Source organism: Lagopus leucura, unplaced genomic scaffold, assembly GCF_019238085.1.
Source record: "Lagopus leucura isolate 7727_CA_CO unplaced genomic scaffold, USGS_WTPT01 Super-Scaffold_739, whole genome shotgun sequence".
Classification (NCBI taxonomy): Eukaryota; Metazoa; Chordata; class Aves; order Galliformes; family Phasianidae; genus Lagopus; species Lagopus leucura.
In genome coordinates, this window is record NW_024962255.1 from 15,710,008 (window position 1) to 15,722,604 (window position 12,597).

Genomic DNA, 12,597 nt, shown 5'->3' on the forward strand with positions numbered 1-12,597 from the left:
AGTATCTGTACCTTCTAGTAACTTGTGGTTAACAACTTCCCAAGGTATGAGCTTTAGCATTTAATTTTTGAACTAGTTTACACAGCAGAACACCGCAGGATCCTGTGGCAATGAGGTTTGCAATCCAATTATATATTCTGTAAAAACGTACTGGTTTTCGTTTGTTCTGAAGCTTGAAGTAGCCTGAGAAGATTTCATTCAGTGCTTGTGTTACCAGAAGGAACGAGCCACCATTCCCAGATTTGTGGTTTTGATGCCTTTCAAGATTTAATAAAGCTCTCATTTCCCCTCTGTCAACACCTTCTCAGACTGAAGAATCCTCATTTTTTTTCAGTGTCTCCTTGAAGAAATGTTCCTGGGGCTTTCACTGTTGTTACCACCTATCTTTCTTCCCTATCTAGTCTTAACTTTGAGGTGCTAATATATATGAGAGATGCTGTCAGTCATAAATGTTGCTACTAATGAACTAGTATTTATTATCTTCTTGGAACTTCTTGGTGAGCAGGCATTCTGAATGAATTTGGTATTACATTACATGAAGATTTAAGCCTTAGAAAGCGCAAGTGAACTCGCAGTTGTCCTCGCAAGGAGGAGAAATAGGATCTTTTGGGGATTTATTTCCCCTAATAAGATGTACTAATTTTGAAAATGGATGGATAACTATCTAGTATGTTATATGAATTTCTGAGCTGAGTTAGAGACAGAGTTATCTGTTTTGTTTTTTAATTACTGTTTTATTTATTTTTAAGAGAAATGCAGAGTAAGAATAAAATTCAGAAAAAAATCTTTCTTGTTAAGGTTCCAGAACTAAATCATTTTACACCCAAGAAACTGCCAGGACATCCTCTTCCTTTCCATGGCAGCTGTTTCCACTCTGTATTTTAATGAGTGGGCTGAACTAAAGCCTTTGGGAAGGGCTTTCCTCTCCTCCCCCTCTCCTGGCATCCCTACGTAAAAGGCTGCACTACAATATCACGCTCTGTGCTTCTGTTGAATGAGTAAATGCGTATGGCTGGACGGCCCAGAGGAAGGGCTACATCATGTTCTCAGCTGGTTAAGCTCCTTAACGTGAGCTTTTAAAAATTTTCCTGGATGTTCATCTGATGTGATTTTGGCTGCAAGAAGTGAGTATTTAAAACCTCAGAAGTTTTAAGTGCTTTCCAGTCTCTTCTGCATTTTCCTCTATAAATAACTTGTGGACTATCTGTTGCCTTTGGAAGGAGATTGCTTGAATTATTTCATGTTATGTTTCCTGTTAACTGTTTGCATCTCTTCTGAATGAGTTAGAATTTCCTGCCTAATGTTGTTCACTCAGATTCTTGGAGGAAAGTAGCTCAGATGATGTTGCATATGATCTGCGAGGGAAAATACTAGCTCCTTTTTACTGTGGAACTGAGCAGGACTTATCTCTGCAGATGTTCCCAAAGTACTTTCTGAGTCTTCTTTTTCTTTATTCCTCTCTGCCAGCTGAGTGACTTTTATTAAAAAAAAACAAAACAAAAAAAAACAAAAAAAAACCTGATTGTGTAGTTTTATTCTATGTGTAATCAGTCACTCTTATCTGTGCTGTGAACATCTGCTTTCGCAGCAGTACAATAATTTCTCTGTTTTCCGTATGCTTTCTCACACTGAGCAGGACTGAGAAAATGGTGTAAGCAGCAGTACTTTTTTTTTGCTGGTTTTCCTTCGGTACTCGATTACATTCACTAAACTCAGCAAATAGCAGAATTCCCTCTGGAGCACTGGGAAGCTGCCCAAACTCGCTACAGTTGCGTTTTGACGGACTATTCTTATAGTGGGGTTTTCTTTTTTCTCTCTCTCTTTTATGGTCTGCTGAAATTCTTTCTGTTGTAACTGCATTCCTGATTGATTCCATTCTCAGATAGGCATCTCTTGCCTGTTAAATTTCCCCAAATGAACATCCCGAAACAAAAGAGATGCGATGTGTCTGACTGCAAGTTCATCTTGAAGCATTGTTAACTAAAACTGAGAGTTAAATGGGCTCAACTTCAGCACTTCTTAATAACTGTTAACTTAGGGCTAAAATTATTCTTTTAATGTAACAGAAAATTGAAGCTGACATGAAGCCTTAGAAATTTGGTTTGTGTTTGGTTCTAGGTTTTTGTGCGGCAGCTGGAACCGTTTAGAGCCAGCCTCAAACTTGATGAATTGACTCAATAATTTGTAGCGTAGTTAAAACATTTTAAATGAGACCTAATGCTAGACTTCTTTCTTGGTTCTGCTGACAAATATGAGAGAATTCCTTTTGTTTTAGAAGTCTGTGCGAGTAGAGAATCATAGAATTGCTCAGGTTGGAATATACTTTGAAGTTGGGTGTGGTCATTTGGACTTTAAGGCAAGCACAGTGGCTAATATCTGTGCTGGATCTTCAGTTCCATTTTCTAGTTCTATTCTGTTCATGTAATGACCTGTGTCTGTCCTCGTCACCTCACTTGATTTTTGCATGGGAGATGCAGCCCCTGCTTCCCCAAAACAGGGTATGCCTGCAGACTGGGCGCTCCTATGGCCCCAGGCAGCTTGTGCTGTGCGCAGCTGCTCAGCAGTTGCTCTTGGGTACCAGAGATCTTCCATAGGCTTTGGTCTGAGAGATGAAAATTGCAGATAGTTTGATTTTTATTTGGATTCAGCTGAAGTCTGTGAGCACTTTTTGATTTAGGTAGATGTGGGTGATAGCTGAAGATGTAACCATTCTCATGTTTCCATTAGGTGTGTTTCAGCTTCTTGCTTAGTAACTTGTGGTCATTTTAAAGGCTGGAGCTGTGTTATGTGACACTGGGAGCACTGCTGCCTGCTGCTGTTCTGAGGTGGAGTCCTGTTTACCAGCATCGTTCTGAGGGCTCTCCTGCTCCTTCTATCCCTGCCTGGGGTGGCTGCCAGGGCCCGAGCTCAGGATGCTGAGCAAAGACTAACACAGTGCTTCGTGCTCCTGTTGGATTTTCCCAGGTGGTTTCCTTGAGATTAAAATCCAAAGTTTGCTTTTCCAGAGCTTTCTAGACATCAAGGCAGATGTCTAGAAGAATAACTGAAACCCAGAGCATGGTTATTAACAGATATTAAGCCACCTTGTATAGAGCTTCAGTCTGCTCTGCAGAAGGGCTCCTCTGTTAAGGCTCCTTTCAGGTGACTGAATGGTCTCCCATTTATAAAAAATGCAATCTCTATTGCAACCAGTGCAGTAGCTCACTGTCCTGTACAGTCATTAGTTCTTGGCCAAGAAGAAAGGGAATGACTGCACCTGGGCACAAGTGGGCCCAGCAGCCTGGGGAGCTCAGCCTGGAAATAGGTTTTGGCAGTGAGCTAGGGCTCACTTGCTGAATGTGTAACTCTGCTGCACACAGTGTGATCTCTGCCATGTTATTTGATCTATTTGCGTTATGTTTCCTCCACTGTGCATGTAATAACGCTTTATTTGTTTGTGTGGATTCTATCAGCTCTAAACTAGTCTGATAAGAAGTGCAGTCCTACATGCACCTAGAGCTTTAGGGATGGGATTTGATTGAACCATTAGATACCACTGCAATAAAAATGCTGAAATGTGAAAACAGATTTTTGAGGTAACTGCATCTGAATTTATTCGTATAGAAAGCATTTGTTGAACTGAAGATCTGCTGAAAGCTTTATTGGGAAAGGGTCACATCTGTCACACAGAGCATGTCTGTTTGACTTCAATTTATTCCAGTTAATCCATAAAGTAAGATCTTGGGCTCCTATTTTTGGTTTTAAGTTCTGGTAATATCCAAGTGGAGGCAAGCACAGATTTATGCATTGACTCGTCCCTGCTAGGCAAGCTGCAGTAATGTTTAGCACATTAATATCTTTTAATGTAGCATTCTACGTTATTTTTAGATTCTACTGAAATTTGCTGGCTCCTTCTGTGAGTGGTAGGATTCCCCAGGGCCAAGACTGCATAACTAAAGGGTGTCCTGTTGTATGAGAAATCCCGTGCAGCTTTTGACGTGATTAGTTTCTGAGTTACAGAAATTGTGTTCTGATCGCTCCAGACTCTTAAAAGACTTACATAAGTTTTGCAGAGAATGGACTGTGAAGCCTATTTCTTCTTGTTTACCTCTCATCATCTCACCGCATTCATGAAAATCTTTTGGCACTCAAATCTGTGCTAACCTGTTTTGCAGCTCACTCTCAGGTACCTATTCAGGGTTTTCATTCTCACTCGGTGTCCTGATGTTTTCTCTGCGACTTCATAATTGCTTTGAATTCCATTGAGTATGATGTTGAGAAAAAAGGAAAAGGATGAAGAAAAGAAACAGAACAAGTTTTAGTCCCTGTTAATGAGAAAGGGGGAAAGATTTGAAAATACGTATTTTAAGTATAATTTTTCTGTATGAGCTTGGAGACTCTAAAGATTATATGAAATGAATGTATTTTATGAGGAATAGAGTATTACTTGTCTTTAATGATGCATTCTTCTTGCAGATAGTATGCATAGAAGGATTGTTATCCCCAAAGTTTTTTTGGATTTTTTTGTACTCAAGTATTCTCATTCTTAACTTATTCAGGTTATGAATGAAGAAATGATGGGGAAGGAGGAGGTGTGTTTCTTAGTAGTGAAGTAATCATTAACGATGCCAATGGAAATCAAATGACCCTGTCTGTGATATTCATCTTAAATGTTTTTGGTAATTGGGAAAATACAGCCCATCTCACAGGGATCTGCGTGGCTGCAAGTACTGGTGTGGATCTGATGCCATAGTGAGGAGCTTAGGTTGGATTTACAGCTATAGAACCGAAATCCTGTGTAAATGTATTTGAGATAAGTTACTCTGGGTAGACGTGGGAGAAAGAGAAGTCTCTGTTCTTGAGAAATGCTGCTGTGTTTGAATTGGTATAAATGTTACCTGGAATATTGCAGGAGCTTGTGGCCAGTAAACGTTAAAATCCTGTGAGGTTTGTGGGGGGGATGTGAGGATTGAGTGATAAGTGCACAGTAGTATTGATACTTTTTCTTTTAATTTTTTTTTTTTTTTAAAGTTCTTGAAAAGGAGGCTGGTGGTTTTAGCCCCTTTTTTTTTTTTTTTTTTTTTTAATTTGAGAAAATGAGGCACTGCACTGTTGTGCAGTGATAGCAGAAGGCTGGGAACAGAGCTCAGATTTCCTGAGTCCCAGATCCTCAGTGACCTCTGAGAATCTGAGCCCTGCTGAATTGTCTTGAGGGAGGAAACGTCATGCTGAACTGTGATTTCTTAGCAACTCTCTGAGTGGGTACTAAGGGCTTGGAAGCTGAATGTCATCAGAAAGTCTGCTTTTCATAAAGCCAGATCTGGAAGACGCATGGATACACATCCAAAAATCAGGATGGGGAGGAAAAAAGGTAATACCACTGATTCTGTTTGCTTACTGTAGTATTACCAAGAGCAGGGTATCATCCCTCATAAATCCCATATGCTTACAGAGAATGTCATATGGTTGTCTAAGGTACCACAACAACAAACATCTCTTGAACCTTTCCTCAGCATGTTTGTTGTTGTTTTTTTCCCTTGGAATACCTGGTTTGGTTAAATGGGTTGTTTTTTCTGGATTTTGTTGTTAGTGTTTTTTATAGGGAAGCTGAAGTTTGTTGTAATGCTCTCTCCAGTAAGACAAGTCCTCTGAGAAGAGATTCTTGCTTGAAATTTTTTGAGCTTTTTATATAATCAGCCACACCTAAAAATGGCAAAACATCACTGTTTCATGCACAAGGAGGGGTTGTAAATAAGAAACTATCCAAAAATACCATAGTTCTTGGCAGAGACAATAATATTTGGCAGGAAGTTTGTCTGCAGATAACACACAAGGCTGCTACTTTAAATGTTGGTTTCTTTTTTTGTTTGTTTTTTTTTTCTTAGTAGGATCAAAAGGTTCTCTCTCAGCTTTTGGCATGTATATCTATTTAAGCTGTTTTGGGACGCACTGTATGTAATTAAGTTCATAGGCTTGCCCAAATCCTCAGATTGTCAGCTCCTACACATAAATGGCAACTCATCTATCACATCTTCAGTAGCAAGGGGGAGCAGGCTGTCTCCTCAGAGCCTTTTAAAATGCCTTGCTTTCATATTTGCCAAGTTTTTTTATTCTCTGTAGGTTTTAATGACTCAGACCTCTGAAATCTCTTCCATACATGGATAAAGTGTAAGCACTGGTTGGGGGTGGAGGGGGAGAATGGAGGGAACAACTCACTGAACTGATAGTTTTAAACAAACTTGAGTGGCTTTCTTAAAACAGCATTTTGGTCCTCTCAAGGTCATATATGTATGTTCACATACAGAGCACCTCCCAGCCCCAGTCATTATGGAAGCTAATGGAAATAAGTACAGCAAATGCCATCTGTTCGCATACAAAAAGGGTATCTAGCTTCAATCCTCCTGAGCAAGAAGCCTTTTCTGACATTGTATTTCTGTCTTCGTCTCCATCTTTTACTCGCATGTTAATGAAATAATTTTAATGTCATCTCCTTCTAACAGTGCACACCTTCAAACTTCTTAGCAGGTTGATAATGGATGGTCAGCAGAACTATCAGGTCAAATGTTTTGTACCCATTTTCATTTCTAAAATATCCACTAAAATAATGAAAGATTTTGTGGGGCTTGCTAAGCCCTCTTCAAAGCGAGGAACATATTCAGAGGAGCTGTTTTGGCCTGGTGCTCACTTTTGTCAGACAGACTTGTTGTATTTTCTCTGTTGCAAGCCTGTTGGTTATATTGGTCACATCATCTAGGTGTTTTGGATACGTTTCTCAGAAGTGTACAGTGCAGTAAAATCTGTTCCCATTCAGGCTAGTGGAGGCCTATTTCTTCCATTGCAGCTTTATTTTATGACATGGCAAGGTCAGGATCCTTAAACTAGGCTTTTCCCTCTGGCAGAGAGGTATAAAGGGACCCTGTGCAAATGCCCATCTGGCTTGGGCATTTGAAGAAGTCTGGTGCCATGCGAGTGTCAGCCAGCAACACCAACTTGAGCTGACTTGTCTGCTAATCGGTGAAAAGTGCATATGGCATTTCTACATTTCACTGAGAAACACCCCCAAATTCAAGTAATCTGATTTTCTTAATAAAAACCAAAGTGTTGATTATGAATCAAAGAGGTCCAAGTGTGATCTGAGTTTGTGATGTGCAGTGTTTCTGTTCTGTGCTAGCTGTTGCATGTCACAAGACTGCTAATGAAAGCCAATTTCTTTGTCGTAACGCTACAGCAATGTATCAGTTGCTCATGGCATTTTGTAACGGATCTTTGCTAAAGTTCACAAGGATATGAAGATCACTGTCTTCTAAATGTCACGTGTATTTTGTAGATAGATAATAAAAGCGTTTTGTTACTGAAATGAACTGCCTTTTCTCTCATTGACATTCTGAAGCTCAAATTAATACTGTGCCCTGTAGTTCTGGATAACATTGCTCAATTTATATTAAAGCACTAGCAGAAATTAATAAAACCGTATTTTAGGGCATCCTTGTTACATGATCTGAGGTAGTTGTGAGGTAAATTAAGGAATCACTATATTAAGTGTTGATTTAATATGAACGCAGATTGCTGTACAAATGCACGCTAATGGATGCCTTGCAGTCCCCATGAATGCAAGGACAATCCTCACTTCCATGAGCAGCTGCCTTGCAGTCTGCGGGGCTGCTCACAGCTGGCTGTGTAAGGTGATGCAAAATCAGATCCTAAATACAGAAAGCACCATGGACTTTTTTTCTGTGGAAGTGGAGAGGGGGCTGTCCTGAGGTGTAGGACTTCTGTCTTCTCTTTAAATAAATCAGTATAGTGCAAAATTGATTATGGTCTGTTACTTCAGAAAATGTCTCATTCCATTTCCATTCTTTAATGCTGGCTCTGGATTTACACAATCAATAATATACGTAAATCTTTTATGAACTTAATCTATATTTCCTTTCTTGTATGTGTCATCTCTGTCAGCATCAAAATAAGCAGGATCCACCAGAACAGATTATTAAATAAGCTAACACTGTTGACTGTTTCTGGAATGTGAACTACCTTACAACTAGAAAAGGTTACTGTGTTTCCTTAGTACAGGAGTTGTAAAGCAAGCTGAAAATGTGTAGGTCAATACTTTTCCACTAACTGTGCAGAGAGCTGAGAAGACTCTTGATGTCCACTGCAGCATATGTTAAGCATCTCCCGTCTAAATATATGGTTTCATCAGCTACAGTATTTTATAATTGATACAGTTGTCCTGATCTTCAAGGGAGTGTATTCATAGGCCAACAGTGATGAACAGTCGTCTTTAAAATAGGTGCAGATTTCTCTTAGACCCAAATCCTCCTCTTAAGAGTCCTGACTTCATCTGTGTCAGAGCAGAGAGAAGTGTTGAGGCTTCCAGGTCTGCTTGAGTACTTGACACCACAACCTGTGTGAGACTTTAGGAAGGTGAAAGGGTGACAGTGTTATAACACTGCTGTTGTGTTCAAGTCTTAGTGCTTTCACCGTGAGCTATGCCATCTGACTTCTGATTAGTGATGTTGATATCCTGGGATCTTAAGTGTTCTGCCATAGACTGATCTATGTTTTAAGCACAATCCCATTTTCAGTCTGAAATTGACACCTTCAGCTGTGGTATTTGCATGAAGTGTGTTTGGATCCAAATGACATCTCTGCCAAAACACAAACCACAACCTTAAAACCCACAACTTGAAATTTGTTACAAGCTGACACTACCTAACTTCATATTAGTGTTCTTAGTAAGAAATCTGCTTGTCTTTTCAACACCGATTCTTTCTTTTCCTAATTGTTTTGTAAAGGATTAAACATCTGTGTGTAGCAGGGGGTGAGGGAAGACCCACAGGAGGGGATGCTGTCATCTCAACTGTTACCACCTGAGCCTGTAACAGAGGGCTTATTGCTGTACTTACAAAGGTGAGGTAAATCATAGAATCATAGAATCACCAAGGTTGGAAAAGACCTTCAAGATCATCCAGTCCAACCGTTCACCTATTCCCAGTAGCTCCCACTAAACCACGTCCCTCAACACAACATCCAGCCTTTAAATCTTTTAAAAAACAAGGCTCCATGCTCTTCCCATAGTAGAGAAAGAAAAGCACTGCCATGTGGCAATTCATTCCAGCTTATGTGCCCATTCTAGGACAGAATGATGTGTCCTCGGGAGGCCCATGTCGCTCACCATGTACTGTAGAGGTAATGGTCTAAATGCCTGATGTTTAGTTAACTCTCCCCAGCTGAAATTGATCTTGTCCTTACTGTTTGTTTTGTGGAGATGTCCATGCTTAGAATCAATGGCAACTCTAATTGTTATCTTGAGTGAGGATTATGTTTGACAAAGTTTCTGCATGCACATACTGGTTTGCAAGTCACACTTTGGTAGTGTCTTTTGGGAATGGGGGAAGATTCCACTGCTAACAAGCACAGGATAGGAAACAGACAGAAAATAGAGGGTCACAAACAGATAATTACACCTGCAGCAGTCTGTAGGATCAAAAATTTCTGTAAAATTGAAAAGCTGAGAGTCTTACGCTACAAATGTTTCAGACACATGGTGTGTTTGATGTTTGCTTAGAGCCAAATGGGATGAGAACTTTTTGCATGTGTGAGGTTATTTACTGGGAATGGACAGTTTTGCTCTGAACCTGTCACATAATTGCAAAAACTGACACAACCTTGTCGGAGGTCCCTATTATTCTGTCACTGCATTACCTTATTCCATGCGACTCTTAACTATCTCATAAATAAAGTATCCCAACATTTTATAGAGAATCCTAGTGATGTTAGTATAACTACTTAATAAATGTGTTACAGCAGCCATTGGAGTAGGTGATAATGTGCTCATTGCATAAGGTGCTGCACAAATAATGCCTTTGCTGAAAGATAGTGCTAAAACAAAAGTTGCCTTAACTATTTTTCTGGTGTGTTGTTGTTTTTTTTCCCCTGTGTATCTTAACACCGAGCAAGGGGGAAGACTCTTCAGATTTACCTACTGGTCTTTGTGTTCAGTAAATACTTTGTGGATTGAAAAGGAGAACTACAGATCTGTGTGAAGATTAAAGCTGAGTGAGTGTGAAGATGAAAGCACAATGTGTAGCTGTGCTCTAACAAAGAACAGAAGTATCTGGAGGAAGTTAGGTGTGAAGCTGAATCTGTTTAGCAGAGGTTGGCACTTGCATAAGTTGTTTGCAGCCTCAGAAGCCATCCACATCTGCAGTTGTTTACTTGCTTAAATGTTATGGCAATACACAACTCAGTTTATTGATGGTGATCAGCGTGCAGGGAGATAAATGACTGCAGGGATAAATCCTAGTTTTGTAGGGTGGCTTTCTATTTGTTTGTTTTCTTTAAGGGATTCCTTATCAAACATTGTGTAGAAAAGATTCAGGTTTTGTTTTGGCCTGGGGGCTGGCATTCTGTTTGTTTTCATCCTGTCAAGGGTGGTAGGAAAGAGGTGTAGTAAGATACTGTCTGTGCATGTCTTCTCCTTTTGGATTGATTAAAAAAAAAAGCTTGATTGCCAAACACTCTGAATTCCTTTATTCAAGGGCCTCATGTACCACAGGTAGAAATTATGTGAGATTCCATTTAGCCATCTACTGAGCTGTTCCCTAAGATGTGACTTGAGCCATTTCTTGGTAGCCCAGGTTTGAACAGAAGGTGCCTTTGTGTTTGTGATGAGCCTGATTGTAAGGCACTGGGCAGCTCAGCTTGGGGATACTTTTGCTCACTTCTAGACTAGTTTCAAGATCATGTTCTAGTGGGCTGGCTCTCACATAGAGCGGCTCTGTTCTGAGGCATCCAGCTTCTTCGTTAGATGTGTACGCTCTTATCTAGACTCTTGTGGGGAATGCATCTGTTGAAGAGTGTCAACACTTCGCCAATCTTATTAATTAACAGCATTTGGATTGTAGACATGAAACCCCAAATCACATTGGTTATTTAGTGCAACAAAGCCAGGAAAGGGCTTGCTCTGTTATTAAGGATTCCCTTTGTCATTTTGGGAGTCTGTTGGCAACTGATTGCACTGTGGACTCAGTTCATCTGGCAGCCTGTGACTTCCATGGGGACTTCAGAAAAATTATATCCTGTCTGTGCTTCAGCTTTTGCATCAGCAGAGTGGGAGCAATGCTTGCATTGTCACAGCAACAGGGACTTGTCAGCTTAGAATAGCTCTGAAGTTCAGATGACATGCTATAGAAATGCATTACTTTTTTTTTCTAATGGAAATGCAGCATTGCCATTCCCCTCACACTTCTCATTATAAAGAGCATGCCAGGACTTTTGTGCCGATAGCAGTTCTCTTACTACATCACATAGCAAGTTCTTGCTGTTTGTAAGAGCATAGTTTCCATTTGTCATGGCAGACTATTTCTAAGCTTTGCTCATAATTTAGGACTGGATTATATCACTTTGTTTCTGTAGATGCTTTCATCAGAAACCAAATCCAGATGCAGTGGGTTGGCAGTTGATTAGGTTGAACTACCCAAGGTTTTGCTGAGACTAAATAAGGCTTAAATATTTTCGTTCTGTTTCCTCTTCACCTTACTTATCATGCTGGCATTGACAGAAGCAAGGCTGCTTTCCTGAGTGTTGATCGCCCTGCTGCGTAGTCAGTAAGTGCCGTTAGCAATGTTTAAAATACAAATGACTTCTTGATGCAAGAGACACAGGGACTTGAATTGCTAACCCCTCTTATTTTGGCAAACCTATTAAGATGTCAGGTAGCTTGTATGGTGGACAGGACTGTGAGGCTTGCAGTAGTACAGCCCTGACATTTGGAGCTGGCAGCCAGCCCTGGAGGTAACAGCGCACTCGGTCTGTTCTCACAGTGATTCCCCTAATAGGTCTATATCTGGTAATAAGTGGCTGCTAGCAATTTGTATAGCAGTTCGGACTAATTGCTAACAGCACTGTCACCTGTCACTAACAATTAGTAATCAAATATTGCCTCTCTGCAACTCTGGGCAATTACTATGTGTGCTATAAGATATGCTGTTACATACCACTTTCAGTAAACAACAGTCTTGTTCTGACTTTTGCCTGAAGAGTGTTGATGGAAGGCAACTTTCTGCAAGACATGGCTACCTCTGGCCTGCAGAAGTCATCCTTTGTTTCCTCCATATGGGAGCAGAAGCAAGGGATGACTTACGCTTCAGGGGAGGATGTGTGACAATGTGCTTTAGGGGCACTGATACCCAAAAATGTCTTGACTTCGTTGTGTTTTCAGAATAAAAGCCACAATCTCTAGCCCCTGTAACTGTGGTCTTGGAGCAAAAGAAAGTGCCGTTCTGATTTGTTGCAGTTGAGTCAGTAAAACAGCATGACTTGGCATCTAGTTGTAGAAAAGACTGGGGAAGGCTATTGCTTGCCAAATATGCAAAGTGTTTGTGTGATTTACTTCAGCTAAGATGTGAAATACATCCCACTCAGTCTGGGCTCGGGAGCAACCCTGGGGCTAGCGAATTGCAGAGACTGGATGGCAAGTAGAGATTGGAAAAGCTGCAGCATCCCAAGGAGAAGCCTTGTCTCTTGCCTGCTGGAGGCCAGCCTGTGACCATGAGAGCACTGCCTCTGAACTGAACCCCTAGAACAGCTGTGTAGGTCATGCAGTGGAAAGATGAA

The 12,597-nt window shown here is 40.5% G+C and overlaps 1 protein-coding gene across 5 annotated transcripts in view; it reads left to right on the plus strand.

Moving 5' to 3' along the window:
* Positions 1 to 12,597, plus strand: part of SORBS1 (sorbin and SH3 domain containing 1) — a 162,506-nt gene that overhangs the window by 51,343 nt on the left and 98,566 nt on the right. The window contains exon 1 of one of the 5 annotated variants that reach the window (XM_042863434.1): positions 984 to 1,124. The exons of the other annotated variants lie outside the window; for them this stretch is intronic. The gene's annotated coding sequence lies outside the window, so the exon portion shown is untranslated. Of the gene's footprint in view, positions 1 to 983; positions 1,125 to 12,597 lie in introns of those variants that run through there. 5 annotated transcript variants of the gene reach the window in all.